Source organism: Papaver somniferum, chromosome 7, assembly GCF_003573695.1.
Source record: "Papaver somniferum cultivar HN1 chromosome 7, ASM357369v1, whole genome shotgun sequence".
In the NCBI taxonomy this organism is placed as follows: Eukaryota; Viridiplantae; Streptophyta; class Magnoliopsida; order Ranunculales; family Papaveraceae; genus Papaver; species Papaver somniferum.
The window spans coordinates 121,606,403-121,627,426 of NC_039364.1; positions in this window are offsets into that span (position 1 = coordinate 121,606,403).

Sequence of the window (21,024 nt, forward strand, 5' to 3'; positions counted from 1 at the left end):
GTTGAGGTTAGTAAAGTCGATGCATATCCTAACCCCTCCATTTTTCTTAGGAACGACGACCATGTTGGAGATCCATGTAGGGTATTTGACTTCCTTGATGAACCCTGCTTCTAGTAGTTTCCGAAGTTCTTTTTCTACTACCTTATGATACTCCGGTGCAACTTTTCTTATTTTCTGCCTGAAAGGTGGCGTGCCTGGTTTGATGCGCAGCTCGTGTTGGATTATTTTCGGATCAATCCCCGGCATATCTCCTAGATTCCAGGAGAATACATCCGCGTATTCTTTAAGTAATTTGGTTAAGAAATCTTCTCTTCTTTCGTCCATTATGATCCCTACTTTGATCATCTTCGGGTTTTCTTCCGTTCCTATGTTGATTTCTTTTACGGGCACTACTGGTGTGAACACCGGCTTGGGGTCCCCGAGGACTGGGACGTTCTTTGATTGCTATTTGGTATGTTTATGTCATTCGTTGGCTGCTGATGTACCTGTCTCTGTGTTTAGGACATTATCATCTTTTGTCAAACCCCTCCCTGTGGTTTCCTTGAGGAACAGGTCTATGGCCTTTTCTTTCGCAGCTTCTTTATTTTTAATCCTTCGGGTTTTTCGCTGCTCTTCTTGCTCGTTGTTGATACGATCCTGAGTGGTCTGGCACTCTTTTGCAGAGACCCGATCTCCCTTGATTTCCATCACTCCCTCGGGTGTAGGGAATCTGAGATATTTGTAGTAAGTTGCAGCCACTCCCTTGAGTTTATGTAACCACTTTCGTCCAATAATGACGTTATAGGGGGATGGGGTGTCAACCACGATGAATCGTGTTTCTACTTTCATGGGTCCGGCGTTCACCTGCAACACGATGTCTCCCAATGGCTTTGTGGGTTCTCCATTGAATCCGTAGATGGTGTAACAATAGGTCATTAGCTGTTCATCATGGAGCTTCATCCGTTTGAATGCGTCGTAGAATAGAACGTTTTCCTTGTAACCAATTGCCAGAGAATTTTTTTTATCCATTCTAGTGTTGACAGCTTTGTTGTACATGTATGTCCTCAGAAATTTCTCTGCGAGTTGATAGTAGGAGTTGATGGGATCAGGTGGCAGGTTGTCAAACCAAGAAAAAGCCGATCCCTTCAGACTTGATGGGAAATATCTACAGAGGACAGCGTCGTTCTGACTCCATCGGGCTAAGACACGGTTATAATACCAGATATGTGCCGCGGGATCACTGGATCCGTCGTAGCATTCAAAAGTTGGGACAAGGCACTTTAACGGAATGGGGGTATTTGCCAGGCGATGAGTCAGGGGCGTGGAGTTAGCTTCTTTCATCACCTCTTCAAGCCTTCCTCCGCCTTGTCTGGCTTTTAACTGTTTGATCTCATCCATCATCTCATCACGCAGCTCCTCCATTGCGCGGTAATATCCCACGTTCTCATGCTCAGTTGAGCGTTTCTTTCTTCGATCTTCGCTGTCATAATAGTCTAACTCTTCGGTGGCATATTCCGGATCGGATGCACTGCTTGACTTGGCGTCATTTGCTAGGATGATTATTCGGTCTCGATTAGGCTCTGGTGCTTTAGAATTCGCTTCGTCCAGTTGTTGGCTAGTCTTCGTGCTTTGGGAAATCTTATCTTTCAAGTCTTGGTTCTCCCTGGCCAGAAGAGCTACAACATATGCGTAGACCTGTTGGCTCTTTTTCAATTCTTCGAGCTCTACCATCAGTCGGTGGGATTGGTTTGATCCCTGATTGGGAGTTCCGGCTGGTACCCCTACGGCCATAGTTCCCCCTTCGTCTACAGTGTGTATTAAGGGTGGCCGTGGATCAGCTTCAATCGTTGGTATCTCCAAGTTTGGTCCCCTCGGTTGAGCTTCCACCCGTGGTTTAAAACCACTGGTATGGTTTGATTCTGACCGTTGGTTGACGACATTCCGAAGATTGGTGGATCTGCGGGCTGATGTGTCATCGATTCTGCTACCCCTTCTTTTTGTTGATGGATTTGGCTTGAAACCAAAGTCTTGTTAGCTTCTGTAGCCTGGAGTGCCGCAACAATCTTCGTGGCTGCTGCTTTGAGAGTCGCGGCTGCAATGGAGTTAGTGTTCATAGGTAAAGTGATTTCCGCAGCATCCTGCCTCTGAGTAGTTGTTTTAGCTTTGTCTCCTTTCTGCTTGCTTCGGGTCATGACCGAGGTAACCCTCGGTGTCTCCTTTGATGAGTCTTTGGTTTTTCCTTCTCTAGTATCTTCTCCATTTTTAATCCTTTCCTTCATAGGGGAATAAATAAGGAGAAGCAATGATATCCACGAGGATCGGGTTAGCGCCACTCGTACCCGCAAGACTATTGGAATAGAAGGAAATGAGTTGCCCAAGGGCCCTAATAGAAGAGAAATGTAAAGACTTCATTGGTCTAGTTTTTGAAATACAAATCCTCTAATAAACGATCGTGAATCTTGTTTTCAGACTACTTTTTGAAAAAGAACTATTGAAAAGGCAGATCCGTCGCGAGGACTCATGAATCTGGATTATTAAATCTTAGTTTGAAAAAAACACCTCCCGTGCAAATCTGTGATAGATAGCCGCGGTTTGTCTGTTTTGAAATGATGTTTGTGAAAATGAAGAACATGAACCCAGAATGAAAAAGGTTTTGAAAGTATGCTGAACCCAGAAAAGGGGCACAACCATAATGCGCGTTTTAAAGTGAAATCACAAGATAATATAAATCTTTTACCGGGACAAAGTCCCTGTTTCTAGCGCCAAATTGTGAACACATAGATCACGAGGCCATCCAAGTGTTCACAAACAATACTCGCATACGTCCTAACTCTAGAATTGTACATCGTATGCATAACGGGATGATTATATTGATTCATCGACTCAAAGCCTTCGGGCTTGTCATTGTCTAGTCGAATATTATCACAAATAATGTTCGTATAAGGAAATAAATCAAGAGACAAGTATAAATATAAAGCATATGAAGTTTAATGCTTAATGTAAGGTGCTGAAATGTAAATGAGACAGATTTACGTGGTTCGGCACTAAGGCCTACGTCCACGGGGTTTGGTGTTTCACTATGCACTGAATGGTTACAAAGATAGTCGAATGACTTTAGAATATACATAGGTCTGCGGAAGTATGTGGGTTACTTACTCTTCCTATTTATCTCTCTTATATTCTCCTCTAATTGCTCTCCAAAATGGTCTTCCCCTTCTCTCTTAGTGGAGAGGGGTATTTATAGGGAAGGGACGTGGGTCCCATCTCAGAAGTGCCGTTGTAATCTTATCTTCTTGTGCTTTGTGCCTATTACGCAGAGATCTTCGGTATATGCCGCGGCCTGAGCTTGAACACGAAGGGTTATCCTCGCTTCTTCCACGAGCTGATCGACACGTGTATATCTCTTTGGTATTTAATGCGGGTAGATGGATGTCTGCTCGTGTCAGACAAATGTCTTTGTCTGGTCACATCAGTGTCAGCCAAACTTCCTCTCGGCCGTTGATCTGGGATCTTCCTCGGGATTGGGTGCGTTAATACCCAAGGGGTATTATCTGGTGCTCCTCTGAGTCATCATACCTCTTTGGTCCTCTGTCCCTGACCGTCAGATCTTCTGATGAAATGCTTGCTATCATGTTTTGATGTCTCGCTTCACATGCCTTCCACGTGTCTTTTTCTGTACACGTGGAGGATGATGAAAGGTGTACATACAATTTTCTAGTAAAATAATAATAAAAAATATTAGTTGTGTTTTTCTCTAATTTATTAATTTATACAAATAATTTTTTTTTATCAAACATCAAGCTTGGGATTATAGCTAAGTGGTGGGCTATTTTTTTGAATGTGGAGGAGATCAGTTGTTCGAAACTTACAGTAATAGCGTGAATTTCTTTTCTTTTTAGTTATTCGATATATTTTTGTATTGTAGAGTAACGCTTATTGGACTGGAATGCAAAAAAGGCCCTTATTTCTCTAAAACACAGTCTACTACTACAACATATATTACTTTCCGCAAGCAATTCTTCTTATAATTTTTTTTTGAAGCAATTATACTTATGATCTGTATGAAATCTCCGTATATCTCTCTTATCTAAACCTACAATTTATTAATTAGCCGAAAATCAGAAATAAAAAATACAAACTTTTTAATAAAGGAATTCATTGTTATCTACCAAAATTTCCATATAAACAAATACCTAAGTAACTCTCCTATCCTTTTCCATTAAGGAGTGAGGACCCTAAAAAAAAATTGTGAGAGAAATTGAAACCAATTGGAAACGGTAAAAATTATATTAATACTTCCACTACCCCGTCATTTTTCGAAGTCCACCCAAATACCATGTCTTCTCCTTCCTTGAGAACCCCATGACACGGCCGTTGATACAATAAATCTAATGTTTAGCAAAGAATTATGAAATCAGTCTTTAGATGAAACCACTAGATCGGTTAAAAGTTGTTGTGGGTGAAAAATATTTAAAGATAGTGAATAAATAAATATTTACAGAACAATATCAATGAAGGAGCAGTGAGAACTGAGAAGAATTTGGGCTAGAGAAAGAGAAAGAAAATTTGAGCCAAAGAAAGAAAAAGAAAAAAGAAAAAGAAAAAAGTATACAAAACATAAGGGATTTTGATTTTCTTTATTGTTCTGAAAGAATGTTTAGAAATATTTTTGAATCACATGATTTTAGTCATTTATTTACTGGGAAAAACTATCCTAAATTTCATCCTCATCTAGACCCAGATAGAACATATGTGAGGTTGAATGGGTCTATGATTATCCATCAAAGGAAAAAATTGTTCTTAATTATAGTCAACCTGAAATAGTCAGTAAAGATGTAAAGTTGGAGGATATATATTACATGTTTCCGGGAAAAAGTAACCTATTATTTTCTAGCCGGTGGACTATAACGGGAGACAATCCCGCCAAGGTAAAGTTTTTTATTTTATTAGGTTTTGATCATTAGGGTTTTGTTTCGAATATGTCATGTAATGAGGGTCTTGTTGTTTTCTCTTATAGGTTGTTGATGTTTTGTTGGCTAGTTCTTAGGAAAAGATATTTTTTTTCTTTGTTTTTCTTTTAGGATTTTGTAGCTCTTTTTTTTAATAAAATCTCATTTATAAAAATGTTAGAAAATATGTCTCTTGTTTATGTTTTTTTTTCTCTTTAAATGTTGTATTTTTTAATTTTTGTTTTCTGCGTTTTTGTTTTCTTTCTCTAGATGAGTGTGAAACCACCTCCAACTGGTGAATACAAAGAGGTCTGATGCTGACATGAGGCATCCATCTATACCCAATTTTCCATCTTTTCCTCACACACGTTGTAGAATATTTTCATATCTTGTTTGGTTTCGGCTTTCCCGATTATCTGGCATAACTTAATCTATAAGTTATGAATTCTTAAATTTACTACTAATGATTGGAACATTTTTAGATTCGGTGGTGTATTTAACAATTAGAGGGGGATCGGGGAAGCTCTACCATTAAAAGGTTTATTCTCAATGTTTTCATTTATTTATGTTATCTAGAAGAGAGAAAATGCAATGCTCTTTGCTTTTACCTCCAGAGAAACCTAGGGCATGTTTGGTACCATTTTTAAAAACTGTTTTTAAAACATATCCTTTTTCCCTATTTTCATTTTCTATTAAATTTTTAAAATGTGTTTGATAGGAAACTTAAAAACTGTTATTGAAAACACTTTTTCAAAAATCAGTTATAAATTAAATTAACAATTCAAAATTTAGCTATAAACTTACACAAACGTTTCACACATCACAACAAATATTTGTATCAATCTTAAATGTGTCTTAATGCTGGTGTTGATGATAAAGTCAGTTTCTATAAATACGCGTTGTGCATTAAAAATCCCTAAACGAGTCTTCGGAGTCTGAGGATGAGTCACTTGATGAACTTGTATCACCAGATTCCATCTTAATATTGCACTCTTAAAAAGGATTCTTGGTACCCGAGAAGTAGGTATTGAATTAAAGAGAAGCGAATCTTAATGAGAAAAAATATGTTCATATAAATATGCGTCATATTGACTTACTAGAAAATCTACTAAATGAAAGTTCTAATTTTAAACTAGCATTCCATAAGGTTCCCACAAAAACTCAAGTACAAGAACCCGATGTTTTTCAATATAACTGATGACTTCGCTTCATATGTGCAATGATAAACACAACCAGAAAGAAATGCAATGCCATAAAAATGGGAGTGTGGGTTTAAGTAGAGAAGTCGTGACATATAATACGGAACATTCAAAAATAGGGAGATTATAGGGAGCAAATGAAACACAGATATATGTATATTAGTCACGACAGGATCATAAATATAGAAGTGACTTTCCTTCATTTTTTCTTCTTCTAAAGTTTCAAAAGGAAGAAAGAAAATTAAGACGCATGCACCGTAAGAAAATTAGGATCACGACATGATCATATGAACTCAAAAGATGCATTTTGGTGACCTTGTTTATGGAGCTGGTGTCCAAGGTATTTATCACTAATCTCCATCTTCTTAACTCCCAAACTGCTAGCCACTTCAACTCTTCTGCCTTATGTAACACCTTTGCTAAAAAGAACAACAGACTTATGCATTTTTGCATTTTGCCCAGACCAACCAACATAAGTGTTGAGAATCTTCATAAGGGTATGTATCGTCATCGAGAGTGCCAAACAGTAAAAAGTCATTTGCGAACATAAGATGTGAAATAACATGAACATTTCTTGCACATTCTATATCCACTGTAAAGGGAATTGTTTTCCATGGTTCTCATCAACCAAGATCGACCTTGAGAGCATAATATTATTATGTAGGGAGACAAGGGGCATCCTTGTCTCAACCATCTTTCACTAACAAAATAACCCTCCGCCTGACCGTTAAGTGTTGAGAATCTTCATATGGGTATGTACCGTCTTGTAATCGAGAGTGCCAAATAGTAAAAAGTCATATGCGAACATATATGTGAAATAACATGAAAATTTCTTGCACATTTTGTATCCACTGTAAATGGAATTGTTTTCCATGGTTCTCGTCGACCAATATAGACCTTCAGAGCATAATATGATTAAGTAGGGAGACAAGGGGGCATCCTTGTCTCAACCATCTTTCACTAACAAAATAACCCTCCGCCTGACCATTAACTACAATTGAAAAAGAAGCAGTGTAGATGCACTTCATGATAAGGTCATTTGTTTTACCAATACTACCAAAGCCTTCTAAGGAAATGGATTAGGAATCTCCAGCAGATTTTCTCGTAAGACTTGCTAATATCAATTTTTAACGCAAAAGCTCATGTAGTTGATCTAGAAGTGGAGATTGAGTGCAAAATATCTTTAGCAGTCACTATGTTATTAATGATGAGTCTACCCAGAATGAATGCAGATTGGGCTCTATCTACTAAGTCATAAGATAATTTTTTAATCGTTGGTAAATGCAGATTGGGCTCTAAAAATGTTGCCAAACTCTTTCCTGCTCTATTTATTCAGATCTTTGCCCACATTACTAATCTTGTCGAAAGTACTTATATTGTTTGAAGTCCAAAAACCATGAACCACATTATTGAACGCAAAATGATCCACCCAATAATATTCAAATATGATGGAAAATTTCCCCTTTCTCTTGTTGAATATATATGTATTAGTCATAATTGGTGCATGTTCACTACTTATTGTTAGAAGATGCAAAACATCATTATTTTGGAACAAGAATAACCACTCTCGGGTACACAATGTTCTATATAGCCTTTCAAATTATGGGTTCATCCATATTACCACCATTAGACCATGTAAGTGCCAGACCAGTAAACCCCCATATCAATCAAACTTCTACTATGATTGAAGTTCTTGAACTAAGAATTTTTCAGTTTCATTTTCTGACTACCACTTTATTTCCCACTCAACTGACTAATGACATTCAAATCCCCCTATTGTGCACCAAAGTTTAGTTAATTGAGCAGCATAATTCGATAACTTAACCCAAAATCTGTTTCTAAGATGGAGTTGGGGAGGACCATAAACACATAGAAGATTCCAATCATTATTTACCATACTATGAGCTCGACAGTAAAACACATTTTTATTAGTTCTTACAACTTCCATATCAATAGCATTATTCCAAAGAATCACATTACTAGTACTACTTCTACCTATTGCAGGAATATAATTAAAATTATCAAAACCTAAAGAATTATATAACTTCTGAAAATAAGACTCACCAATTGGTGATTCAGTGAGAAAACCATTTTGAGGGTTGCAAGCCCTGAGATACGCCTTCAAATTACGAACTGTCGAGATGTTTCTCAATCCTCGACGGTTCCAGGAAAAAAGTAACATCGGTCATGTTGTTGATTTTGGGTAGGCATGTTAAGTGCATATTTTGCATATATTTAGTGCCGAATCCATGCTAGTAATTGCTTAGTTTTTTGCAAATTATTGTATATTACGTTTTTTTATTATTTTTGTTTTGCTAGGTGAATCATCCAAAAGAAGTGAATTGGCACTTAATTGTGCAATAAAAGAAGTTAGCGATGAGCGGAAAAGGGCCAAAGACCAAGTGGAACGCATTCAAATCTAGGAGTCCTTGATATCATCTTGAAGAGGACAGAAAGACGAAGCTAATGGCGAAAGAATGGAATCATTCCGACGTCGTATGAGGAAGTTACAAACGTTTGAAGCGAGTCAAAGTTGTGGAATTTTGTCAAGGCACAACATTTATAAAGGCACCCGCTTACATTACTCGGGGCAGGTGTGGCAGGTACATGAACTGAACCGTCAGTCTTGCAAGAATTGAAATGTTAACAGCACCTGAAGTTTTACTCGGGGCGCCACCATCTTCATTACCTTCTACATGCAAACAACAGGGAAATCTCTTATTCTCCAATTTTCACGATGATGGTTTTGGCTTGATGTTATCACCAAAGAAGCTCATGGGATCGAGCATAGGTCGTGGAAAACATATAATGGTAGGAAGAGCTGGATTTTGGTGTTTCCATTGAGAATGGAGATGGAGTTTGCTGTCACGGTGATGGCATGGAATTGATAATCGAATGAATGGAGTTGTTTGCTGCTGCTGTGGTTTGGTGGACTGTGGAAATGTTGAGTCGTTGTTGAAGAATCAAAGTTAGAAGATGGTCTGGATCTGGGGAAACATGGAAGCAATGGAGAGAGTTGGTATCTTGTATTGGAGCTTGTTGCCATGGATGGATTGAACGAGAAACTGACGATGAAGTTGCTAATGCTGCTCTGCTTCCAATGAGATACGATGGAAGCACGTTGCTGCCATTGGAAGTTGAATGAAATGGTGGTGTTGTTGCTGTTGGATGATGGGTTGCTCGAATTTGAGAAGTTAGCAGAGCATGGGAGATGGAGCAGGAGACTTGATGGAAAGAGTTTGAAACTCGAGTAGAGAAGAATCGATGGAGGAGTTAGCTGAGACGACGCTGTTGAGATTAATGGTGATGGTCGTAATGATTGGCAGGGAGATGGTTACGCTGTTGATGGTTGTATAATAGAGAATGGAGGAGTTTGTAATGGGAGTATCTCAAGATAGAGTAAAGTGTACCAATGATCAACTGTTGCTGCTGATGATGGCGAGAGTATGAACTCAAGTTGATATGGGAAGAAGTGACCAGAAAGCTGATATGGGAGCAGAAGAGAATCTAAGAGTTCTGTCGAGTAAAGAAGAGTAAAGGAAGCAAAAGGAGTATAAGAAATACAGTTCAACTTACCGATGAATCTCCTCAGCGTATTGAAACTCATGTAAAGCTACGGAGGAGTTTCTAAACCGTAGCTAATCTCAGGTAAACTCAGGGAAACTTATGGCGTGGAGTTTCCAACCGTATGTAAAGGCAGTCGAGGTTGCGGTATGGTTTTACAGCCGTATGCAAACTCAGGGGAAAAGGAGAAAAAATCTGTGAAATAACTAAACAGTTTACACTGTCAGTTCCGCGACACCGACAGGCTTTTCAGCTTGGGACGTGACATGTATTGGGAAATTGTGACTTTTGGCAACTGTTTTTGACCGGGATCTTAAACATGGGCGCAACTACAACTTGGTCACCATAAGAGGCTCATCTAATATTTTTTGGGATATCTTTAATCTTAAGCCATTAAGCCATTGGAGAGAAAAATTAAAAAAATAAAAATAAAAAAAACTAGGATTTTGGAGCGATTCATCACCGTAACTATTTCTTTTCCATTTTATCATATGAAAATCATGGTTTTGTTAGTAGCATGAGTAGCTAAACTTCTTAGTGATTGGGGATGAATTCTAGTTCTAATACATGATTCAATTTAGCATATAAATTTATTCAAAAATTATTCATATGATTATTGTTTGCTTTTACTTTAATAATTTTACGATTGATTGATAAATTGTTTAGGTGGCCAACTAAGTCAGTTTATTAGTGAATCTAATGCTTGTAATGAGTTAGGATATCCGTAATTGTTGAATAAGTAACTCTTACACAAGTAGAAATTGCGAAACCCTGCAGAGGGACTCTGTAGAGCAATCGCAAGTAAAAATAACCCTAGTACCTAAGTTCACAAACCTTAAGGCATTCGACTAAATTACATCTTCTAAGCGAACCTCAAGGTGGTTAAGACGGATAGAATTTGGAGACCAAGCGTACCTGTTTTCCATTGATATAAGGAATTTTGGGGATAGCTAAGCGTACCAGCTGCTTTCCTACGGTTGGTAATAATCTGTGATTGATAAAGAATAGATGAATATGCTACTTTGATGACTGTTTAGTAACAGGAAGAAGGATTCCCTGATCATATTTCTCTCATTGTTTGCAATCTTAATTACTTTTCATTGCTTTATTATTTATTTAGCTTTAAAAATCTAAAACAAACCCCCATTATGACACTTTTTGACAACTAAAACTCCATGCTCTCAGTGGGAACAAATCTTATTTACTGCTATACTATTCTTTAGTAGAATATAAGTGAATTAATTTGAGTACCTACGACACGCATCAAGGCATCACACCCATTTATGGAGAGATTGATTGTATGGTCTTCTAAGTTGGAGTATCAATGTCCACTGGACATGCTACTTTCTTAGTGGGTTTTCAGTCAATTTCCTAGTAGATCTTTTCCATCCTGTTTTTTTCTTCTTTGTGTTCGTTGTCTCAGAGATTGATGCAGACAACGATGAACTTTCCTATTCAGTATCATAGATGCTGAGATTAGATTTAGTTAGGGGAGATGGAGGATTTGGGGGATACAAATTGGATGGTAATGTTTGACGGGTTGATTCAACTCCAGAATTGGATTTGGGATTTTTGTCTGATGGGTTTGCACCATCGGTAAGTAAGACCTCTTTCAAATGTTAACCACATTTGACGGAGATAAACAAGACTTACTGATGAATTTAGACGTGGGTTGAGATAACTTTCTAACAGTTTTAAAGCTATTGTCTAGCAAAGTAGAATTGCTTACCGTTGTACATAGACCGAATTCTTGGATCTGCTAACCTTTCATTTCTGAAGCCTGACATTCCAACAACCTTATCAGAGTCGGTTTTGTTTGTTGCGTAGGTTGTTGTGATGAGATCACTATTGTTGTCTCTTGTAAAAGATTCTTCCTTAATACCCTCTTTAGCTTTATTACTGTCGCACTCTCAACCATTGGATTTAATCAGCAAAACTTGATCAACTTCGCTAGTTTTTCCTTTACTTAAGTTAACTACACTAGGACCATTTGGACCATTTAATGGGACTTCAACAGCTGTTGTTATATTTTGAACTTTAGATTCATACCTTTAAGGAAGCCAAATTCATCTGGAGATCCCGCGTGGCTTCCATTTATTCGTTCATTCCTCCTGCGAAGATCGACGATTCCTGAATTGACTCCATTGTCTTTCTCATTGTAGCTCTGTTAGAATTTGGATTGTAAGAACCTGGGTATGATTTGTAGTAAGCTCAAATTTCTTATGTGTATCTAGCCAAGAACTTGTCATTCATTTTGAATGCAATCTGTTCAGTAGATAAAGTATGATCTGCTTCCAATTTTCGTGATAGAAGGGGACATTGTTTCATCAAATTCTCGAAGAAACCACAATAGAAACATAATCCCGGTAGTTTTTCATATCTTAATGTAATTATTATTCTCTACTTAGACTTCAAAACGACCACCATCCCTTTAGGAATAGGCTTTGTAATATCCAGAGAAACTTTAATTTTAGCATACTTCCCTTGTTTAGCTGTCATCTATTGATTTATTGGCTCTGGCGTGTCTAGTTCGTTCGCAATATTGAACACCTTTTAAACTTTCATCATGCTTAGAGGTAATCCATAGAAGTGCATCCAAAAAGAAACGTACTTGAACTCATACTCTTCCATAAGCAGATCCCCATTGCATCTCTCCAAAATAAACAGTTCTTCTCTTAGTAGCCAAAAACGTGAGAAGTGGTCACAGATCTGACTGAGAACCATGATATCAATGAGATTCGTGATGGGAGCGCACTCCTAACCTAAGATAAACGCGCTCCCATAAAGTGAGAAACGCTTCACTCGTTCAGTATTTTCTCATATCTTCAATTCTTCATATCTTTATATACTAAGTGGGTATATTCTCATATATCTTTATCTACTAAGTGTATATATCTCAGATCTTCGTATCTTTATCTACTGATTGTGCTAACTGTGTATATTCTCATATATCTATCTAGGTATTTTCATATCTTCAAGTCGTTGTATATGATATGTGTCATCACCTAATTTATATTATATGTTTATCCTGCCGGACCCGCTTTCCACATCAGTTTCCTACACGATACTTTTTACCTCAAGAAATTCCAAGCAGCAACCTCTGTAAATATATAAGTGTATGTATACTTACTTTAGTGTGTGTCTTCACCTCTTAAACCCTCACGATCAGCAACACTCTTTTCAACTTCCATTCATATCCTTGGTATCGTAGTTCTATTACATTAATCACATTACAGTTTAAAGACCCACAAGTACTAAGTTTTTTAGCTTTTTGTCTTATTTCTACATTAAAAATTTAGAAACTTAATAGTCTAATTTACACTCCCAACACGCTCCTCGAATTTGATTTTTAAGACATTTTATGATTCTCGTTCCCGGTTTCGATTTCGTTCCTCGCTACTAAGATTTGTCTCTTACAGCCCAAGGAGACCCTTGTAAGACTACCTCCAAATCACATAGAAGAGTAAACTTAGATTTGTAGATACCACTACCCAGATCTATTAGATTTAACGCCCTCAATTGTCTCCAAGCTTTAGTTACAATTTCATTCAGGATACTCAGCTTGTATTCCTTTCCAGAAATCAGTTTAAAAACAAGATTATTATTATGTTATACATTAACCTCATCTAGATCACCATCATCTTCATACACATAAGTTTGATCAGGTTCTTCAATTCTATGTAGTAACCCTTCAAAATCTTCAACTGTCTTTGAAATTGAAGTCATAAAATAAAAAAAAGGAGCAAAACATGGGGTAAGGGGGATGGAAAAAACACTAACAAGTGAAAATGAAGAAAAAAGAGAGTAACATGAGAGAAAGAAGATAAATCTAACTGTAGATAGATGACAAAGAAATCACCAGATTGTGACATAAATACCACACTAACTAGGTGATAAATACTCATCAAAGAGATGAAAAATAACATTGACTAGAGTCAAAGGAACGACGTCCAGAGAAGACCATCAAATGATAGAACTGTCTAACATGTGGTATCAGAGCTAGTTGGATCATAGTTAATTACTCATAAGGTATACGGTTGAATTCATTTGTATGTTCAACCCATGTTGTATATTAATTACTCATAAGCCAGTATACCTCTTCTCCATCACCGATGAGTAGTCACTACAATCACCTACACCACAGATATTACCAACCAACATCGATCCATCATCATTTCCGGTTGCATTCCATTAAGCACCTGTCATGGTAGTGAGTTCACCACGGGTCAATATCTTATTTTTATTCCTAGTTTTATCTCCAAGCATCATACATCTGCACCATGAACCAACATCATCTTCCTTGATCTTCAACACAAAATCCGATTTCTCAAACTCCAACTCTCGGCTGCAACCCAAATCTTTTCATCTCCATTATCATTAAGTCATTGTCAATGGCACAAACTTCTCCATTTCCTTGAGCCCAAACATCCAACAACTATCACGGAAACAACAACACAGAGCATCACTCTGTCGTAGAACTTTCCTTACTTTTCTACCTGATGAAGAAGATGAAGGTGCCTTAAACCATTTGTTGGCGTTGTAAAAGATTTTCAAACATCGGCGACCCCAAGTATAAAAACTGGTGCTTTTGTATGATTTGACTGCCTGTAGTAATTCGTCAGACCTTGGTGGCTGCCCTGAGTAATCCTAGCGTGCGTCTATATAAATTATGTGCTTCAGCACCTTTCCCAACTTTGACTTGCTTCAAACGCTTGTAACTTCTTGATACGACGTTGGAATGACTCAATTCTTTCGTCGTTCTCTCCGCCTTTTCGTTCTTTTCACGATAATGAGAAGAAATCCTGGATTTGAGCAAGTTCCACTTTGTTTTTGACACTTCTCCGTTTGTAGCTAACTTCTTTTATTACACAATTAAGTGCCAATACAATTCTTTTAAATGATTCACTTAATAAAACACAAAATAATAAAAAACAAACGCAATAAATAATACTTTGCAAAAAAAAGTCAACAAATACTAGCATGAAACTGACATCAAATATATGTGAAGTATGCACTAATCAAACATCAGCATGTTAGTATCTAGTTTTCCTCCCCCACGGTCAAAAAATCAACTTTCATCTAGTTCCTCACTCGATTAGGTAGTGAATGAGTGCTTTTAACACTTATTCCACATGCCTTGCTCTTAGAGATCGAGAGATTTAGAAGAAGAAAAAACTGCCTGGCGACAGCTAAGTCGGCAACGAACTGTAATATTATCTGATATGTCAAACAGTTTCCTATCTCAAAAACCAATACCTAAATAGTTTAGCTATACCATTTTTAAGCCTTTATATATATATATATATATATATATATATATATGTATATATTATATATGTATATATTATATATTTTTTGGCTATTTTATTTAGATTGTAGTTTATTTTGTAACATTTTTATAAATTTATGTGAACTTGGTTGTCACAAGTTTTTATTAATGGTTCATCTATGATCTATATGCGGATGGTCTAGTTATCGGCTATCCATTTCGTTCTACTCGCCTATTCTCCATTGTTCTATTTCCCTATGAGATTTCCAGGATATGGAGGAGGAGGGAGGGAATAAAGGTTTAGGGGGAATTTCCAGCCTAGGTGTTTGTGGGTGAAGACTGTTTCTGCCGATTTTGGCAATTTTGGGTGTGTGGGTGAGAAACAAATCTAAACCCTAAACAATGTACTGCACGGGAGTATTTTTTATTCAAGAGATCAATCTTTACAATCCTGACCTAAACTAAGAAATGGCCGTTCCAGGCTTGCTTCAGTCACAAAGTGAAGGAGAAGAGTTGGTCTTATGGAGGGAAGCGAAGAAAGTGTTGAGACCAGAATAGTTGATTCTGGAAGTGTGGGTGTTTTGTGACTTGTGACAGAAAGTTGAACTGGCTAGCTGGATAAGAGCTATCCGATGATTTCTGGATGTGGTATTGTTCTCCTGACCAAAACTTGTCGTTTGGTGGAAAATAGGTGAGACCTATTCATACAAGTCGCAACAAAACGTACCATGGTATCGTGGGAAGTGGAAACGATTGAGTGGTGGAAGAAGGGAGTAACGGTTAACGCCTGGAATTTATGTTTCCATAATGAAGGATACGTTTACACCATTACTTCTTGCCATTACTAACCACCCCACTTTATGATACTTTCTGTAACGGGCGTATTGCACGCCGCACGCTGTAAACCGCCAGACCAATACCCTGATGAGTATCCCCCAGTTTGTGACATGCTTTGAAGTCTCGAGTATTTTCGTGGAAAACATGTATCACTTTTCTACGTGTGGCAAGTTAAAAATGAGAGGCTTGCCATAGGTAAATAGCATATGTGATGGTAGATTCGTTTTGGCTAGTCGCCTAAAACTTGTCACGAGCTGAACGGCTCGGTGGAGAATTTTGATGGCTGAGATTACATCTCATGAGGAAGAGTGACCATTGATTATGTCCGCATCTTGTTGTATATCGAAGTGGCGCCATTGACATAGTAGCGCCCGGTGGATCCATGGCATAACGGCATGCTAGTGGCATGCCAGTGGCATAGCCCTGGCATAGTGGCATGCCAATGGCGTAGCCGCGACATATCGACATGCTAGTAGCGTTGGAATGGTGGCACGCCAGTGGCCGTGGCATAGCGACATGCTAGTAGTTGTGGCATGGTGGCATGCCAGTGGCCGTGGCATAGCGACATGCTAGTAGCAGTGGCATGATGGCATGCCAGTGGCCGTGGCATAGCAGCATGTCAGTGGCATGGCCACGCCTGTAGTGTTTAGCATGACCAAAGTTAAGATTTGGCTCTGTGGCCAAGGCTAGGGCTTGGCGGCATGGCCAAGGTTAGGGTTTGGCACTGTGGCCGAAATGAGGCGCCGCGGCCAAAATGGGATTTGATGCCGTGGCCAAAGTTTAGGGTTTGGCAGCATGGTCGCTCAAAAGTTTCCACAAGCCTGTTAGTTTGGTGGCGAACTTGGATGGCTGAGATCGCATCTCAGGAGGAAAGGTAGTCGTCGATCATGGCTACCTTTAATTGGCAGTGACGCCTTTAACTTGCGCTAGCGGTATTGCGGCATGGCTGGCACGGCTCGTGCATTCCTTTAGCACGGTTGCGCGCGTAGCCATAGCCACTGAAATTTTTGGCACGTTGGTGTGGAAATCTTGCCTAAATTAGGGCTTGGCTTGTCGAAACCCTAATTAGCCTATATGGCACGTCGCATGGGGTGAGTGGTCATGTTTGGCGCGGTTGGCATGTGCATCTGGCATGTGTGCCTGGTATGTGCGTTTGGCATGTTTGGCATGCTGCTTGGCATGTTGGTGCGTTTTTGGGAAGCCAATTGGCTTTGCGACCATCTGGCGCGGTTTCCTTCTTTTCAACACTGTGGCGAGTTTAAAATAACCTGGTTGGTTAATGTAAGAGGGCCGGCCAGGCATGGGCATGGCTACACTTCTGTGTGAGTGTGGAGGATTCAAAGAGACCTGATTGGTCGATGGGAAGTGGGGCCGGCAAGCTAGGGCGTGGCCACACTTCCAGTGCGCTGTGGCGGATTTAATTGCCTAGTTTGGCTAAGCATAGTTTTTCGACCAACGGGGTCTAGTGTACTGCGCGGGGCGTGAAACCCTAATTTTGTAAATGAGTCGGGTTTATGAGCTTTTTGTGAGTTATCACAATAATTGGCTGAATTTTGTATGCTGCCAAAAAAATCCTTATCTACAGAATGCAGTGTGCTTTCCGTATGAGCATTTCGTGCGATGGCCTTAACTTTGGTACTTGAAGGTTCATGCTACTCCGTTTCGAGTGAATATAAATCCGTCATGCCATACCGATATTAAGGGTTCTGCCGGGGAACATAGCACAGGAAAGTACTCAGTGAGTCTTGTATTGGCGAGGTGCCGAAATTTACAGAGTGTTTGGGATGGTTGCTACATTCGCCAGTCTGGATAAATTTCATGTAAATATATCGAATGACTCAATAAATATGCCGGTGGAGAGGTTAGTACTCACGACACCGTTTTCTTGCAGAGTGACGTCAGATGCAAGGTTTTACGATTTTAACCCTAAGCTAAAAACCAACATCAACACTGGGATATATAGCTTCTCCTAAAGCATACTTTCCCCATGGGACATGTTCTTACGGTATACTCTTCAAAGCTAGTAAATGATTTTGACAAGCAAAAAAAACTGCTAAAACACATTCAGGATCAGGGTCCAGGGATTTGTTCACCAGAAACATGATCTTTTTTTATGAACCCTGATTTTGGGCATACCAAAATCTTTCTAGGCGTACAAAACAATAGTCCCATCTTGGGTGACCTTTTAAGGGGTACCCTATGGGTAGTTCAATTACCTATATAACCTTAATACAAAAATCTAAAATCAGTTTTCTAAAAAATCAAAATCAGTTTCCCTTACCATCTCTTCTTCCTCTTCCTCCTCTAGCCGAACTCTTCCCCCTCCTGCGAAAAAAATAATTCATCATCGTGATTAATTGTCGATTCGTAAAAATTTGATCATCGATTAAACTCAACCACATAATGACTCGTACAAAGAAAAGCAGGTACTAGGAAAACCAAATCGTCTTCTAATCCATCAATTGAAGAAGAAGAACCAATTGAAGATGAAGGTGTAGAAACTGAAAATCAACCACCAATTGAACCATAAATTGAACCAACTGCATCTCCAACTCCGGAAATGAGGATAAGAAAGCAAGTTTTACAAACCCAATATCCTATTTGTTGTTTTTCATTGATAAAATGACGGTTACAGTGTTGGGTTCGGCTCAAAATTGAGTTGTGTTTTTAGCCGAACTGTTCTTCACAAAAGCTTCCTGTAAGTGTATATGAACAGTTCGGCATGAAATTTCATGAAATTTCAAGCCGAACCTAGTCACAGATAAAGATGCATAGGGGTTCGGCGTATTCGATAATCATAATATGTGCCGAACCTAGCACATTAACGAGATTCGGATATTACGATATTCTCAATATGTGTCGAACCAATAACAATATTTTAACCCAAAAAATAACAAATTGATGTTCGGCTCATACGATTTTCGAAATATAAGCTGAACCGGTAATTATTTTTTTTCCGAGCTATTCAGGATGTTGTTCGGCTTACTATGAAACTTTCATATAAGCCGAACTAGTGTCTAGCAAACAGTTCGGCACATGCAGTAAACAGATTCAGTAAGCCGAACCGTTCATCAATTGGTAGATTCGGCTCATAAATGTGAGCCGAACGTCAACCTGTTTCGCCGAACCATGATTCAAAAAACCTAACTTTTGATAATTGATAGCTATAGAAGTGAGATTAAGTATAGGATATAAGTGTACCTGTGTATTAGAAGCATTGGGTTCCTCATCAATGTCTTCATCATCAGGATTTGGCTCATAAAAATCATCATCTTGAGTTTGTGTAAACAACTCATCCTCAAATTTTTCATCTAAACAACTCTTATAATTCTGAAAATTATTTTAATCACTAAACAAAATATTTAATCACTAATCAAGGTTATTAACACTAATACGTAAAGGGCAGATTTGCCATTAAAATTTTTTTGGGTTAAGGGGTTATTCTGATTTTGCTATTTCACAACCTTTTTTATCTTCATTAAGTATGCCTTGGAAGATTTTGGTATGCCCAAAATTATAGTTCTTTTTTATTAGGCTTCTGACTTCTCCATTATTCTTCAATCATTCACATGGGCGGCCCAAAACTAGTCTAATCACAGATTTTTGGTGTTCTGTTTAATTTGGTTTGTACATATTAAAAATCGTTTTCTAAAAGTGGGTGATGATAATTCATGTTTGGTAGGATCTAAAAAAATCTTTAATAAGTTCAATTTCTCAGCGAAACCTTTATTTTCCGAAGGTGGCGGCTCGACGAACATTTTCAATTTCTCCTTCTATAATTTTAAAATCCCTTCAGGCTGCTTATGTAACTACTTATTTATAGAGCTTTCTTCTCAAGGAGTAGTTCAAAATATTAGATCCTCGTCTTCGATTCAATTACACACATTCGTTAATTTTGTCTCTATCTCTCTCTCACTGTATTACAATGGCGATTTCTGCAACTAAAAAAACTATTCTGATGATATGTGGCGATTGCCAGGGACGGACCCAGAAATGTTTGTATGATAGGGCTAGAATATCACTTATGGAAAGTGCAGTCGTAGGGCGCGGTGATTTTTTTGTTGGAAAGAACTGCATATTTAGTAATTAACTGGGTTTTCTGTAGAACATTAGATAAATAGTGAAGTACAAAAATTAAAATGCATAAAATTTAGAATAAACACATGATTGGAAGAAAAATGAAAAAATAAATAGATAATACGAAGAAAATTTCAAATTATAAACAAGATCATGGGCTAAAAGTTATTTGGGCTAAAATTACATTGACTAGCCATAAATATAAGTGGGCTAGAAAATATTTTTAACACAAGTGAAAACTACTACTAGACCTATTTTTTCATTTTTTTCAGCATCAAACCCACGGGCGGAAGAGTTCACGCGCACACCCATTTCTGGTGAAAAAAATTCATCATAGGCCCATATTTTCAAAATTGTGTTTTTTCCCGAGATTTCTTTTCTCTTCTTCATAAAGAGAGGCAATTTATCTAGTTTATCAACATCTTCTTTCATAATTGTAATTCTAAGTCACCAGGTATAAACTTAAAAAGTGAGAGTAACGATTAGTATTGTTTGACTTACAATCATTGTGTTTATGTTGGTGTCGACGGGTCAGATGGTGAAGATGGTCTCTAATATCTTTTCCTAAAAAACCTTGACAATTCCAAATCAAAACTTTCATTTTTAAGTTTAGGAGGAAGATGAGCAAGCAAATATTAAAATAAGTAAAGTTTAGAAAACTGAAAATAAGAGAATAAGTGAGAAATTACCAAAACAGCAACAACCTTTTCACTTTCATGAAGGTACTCTTTTGCAAGTTATTCTCCTTCTTCAGCCAAATCATGTTCCATGTCATCAAAAACTTCATTAGTAGTTGCAGTATTATGATTCATGATGTTCTTAAGATTACCCTGATGTTGGGAATCTATAATAGACTCAGAAGTATGATCAGTTTCTTCATCATTGCTCCTTGATTTCTTAGCGTTTCTGACATCTTTTTGCTCTTCTTTTCCTTCATTAATCTGCCTTTGGCTAGCTTCACAAATTTGCTGGATCATTTGGTCTAAGTCATTAGAGATCTCTACTTCATATGTTGTGGCTAGCTCATTGATGTGAGTTATATACTCCTCATTTGTGTATCTTCTTACCTTTAAATCTTCCGCTATATTTTGTCATTCATCATCAATATGATCAACATTAAAACACTCCTGGCAAAGTTTATGAGGTTGTC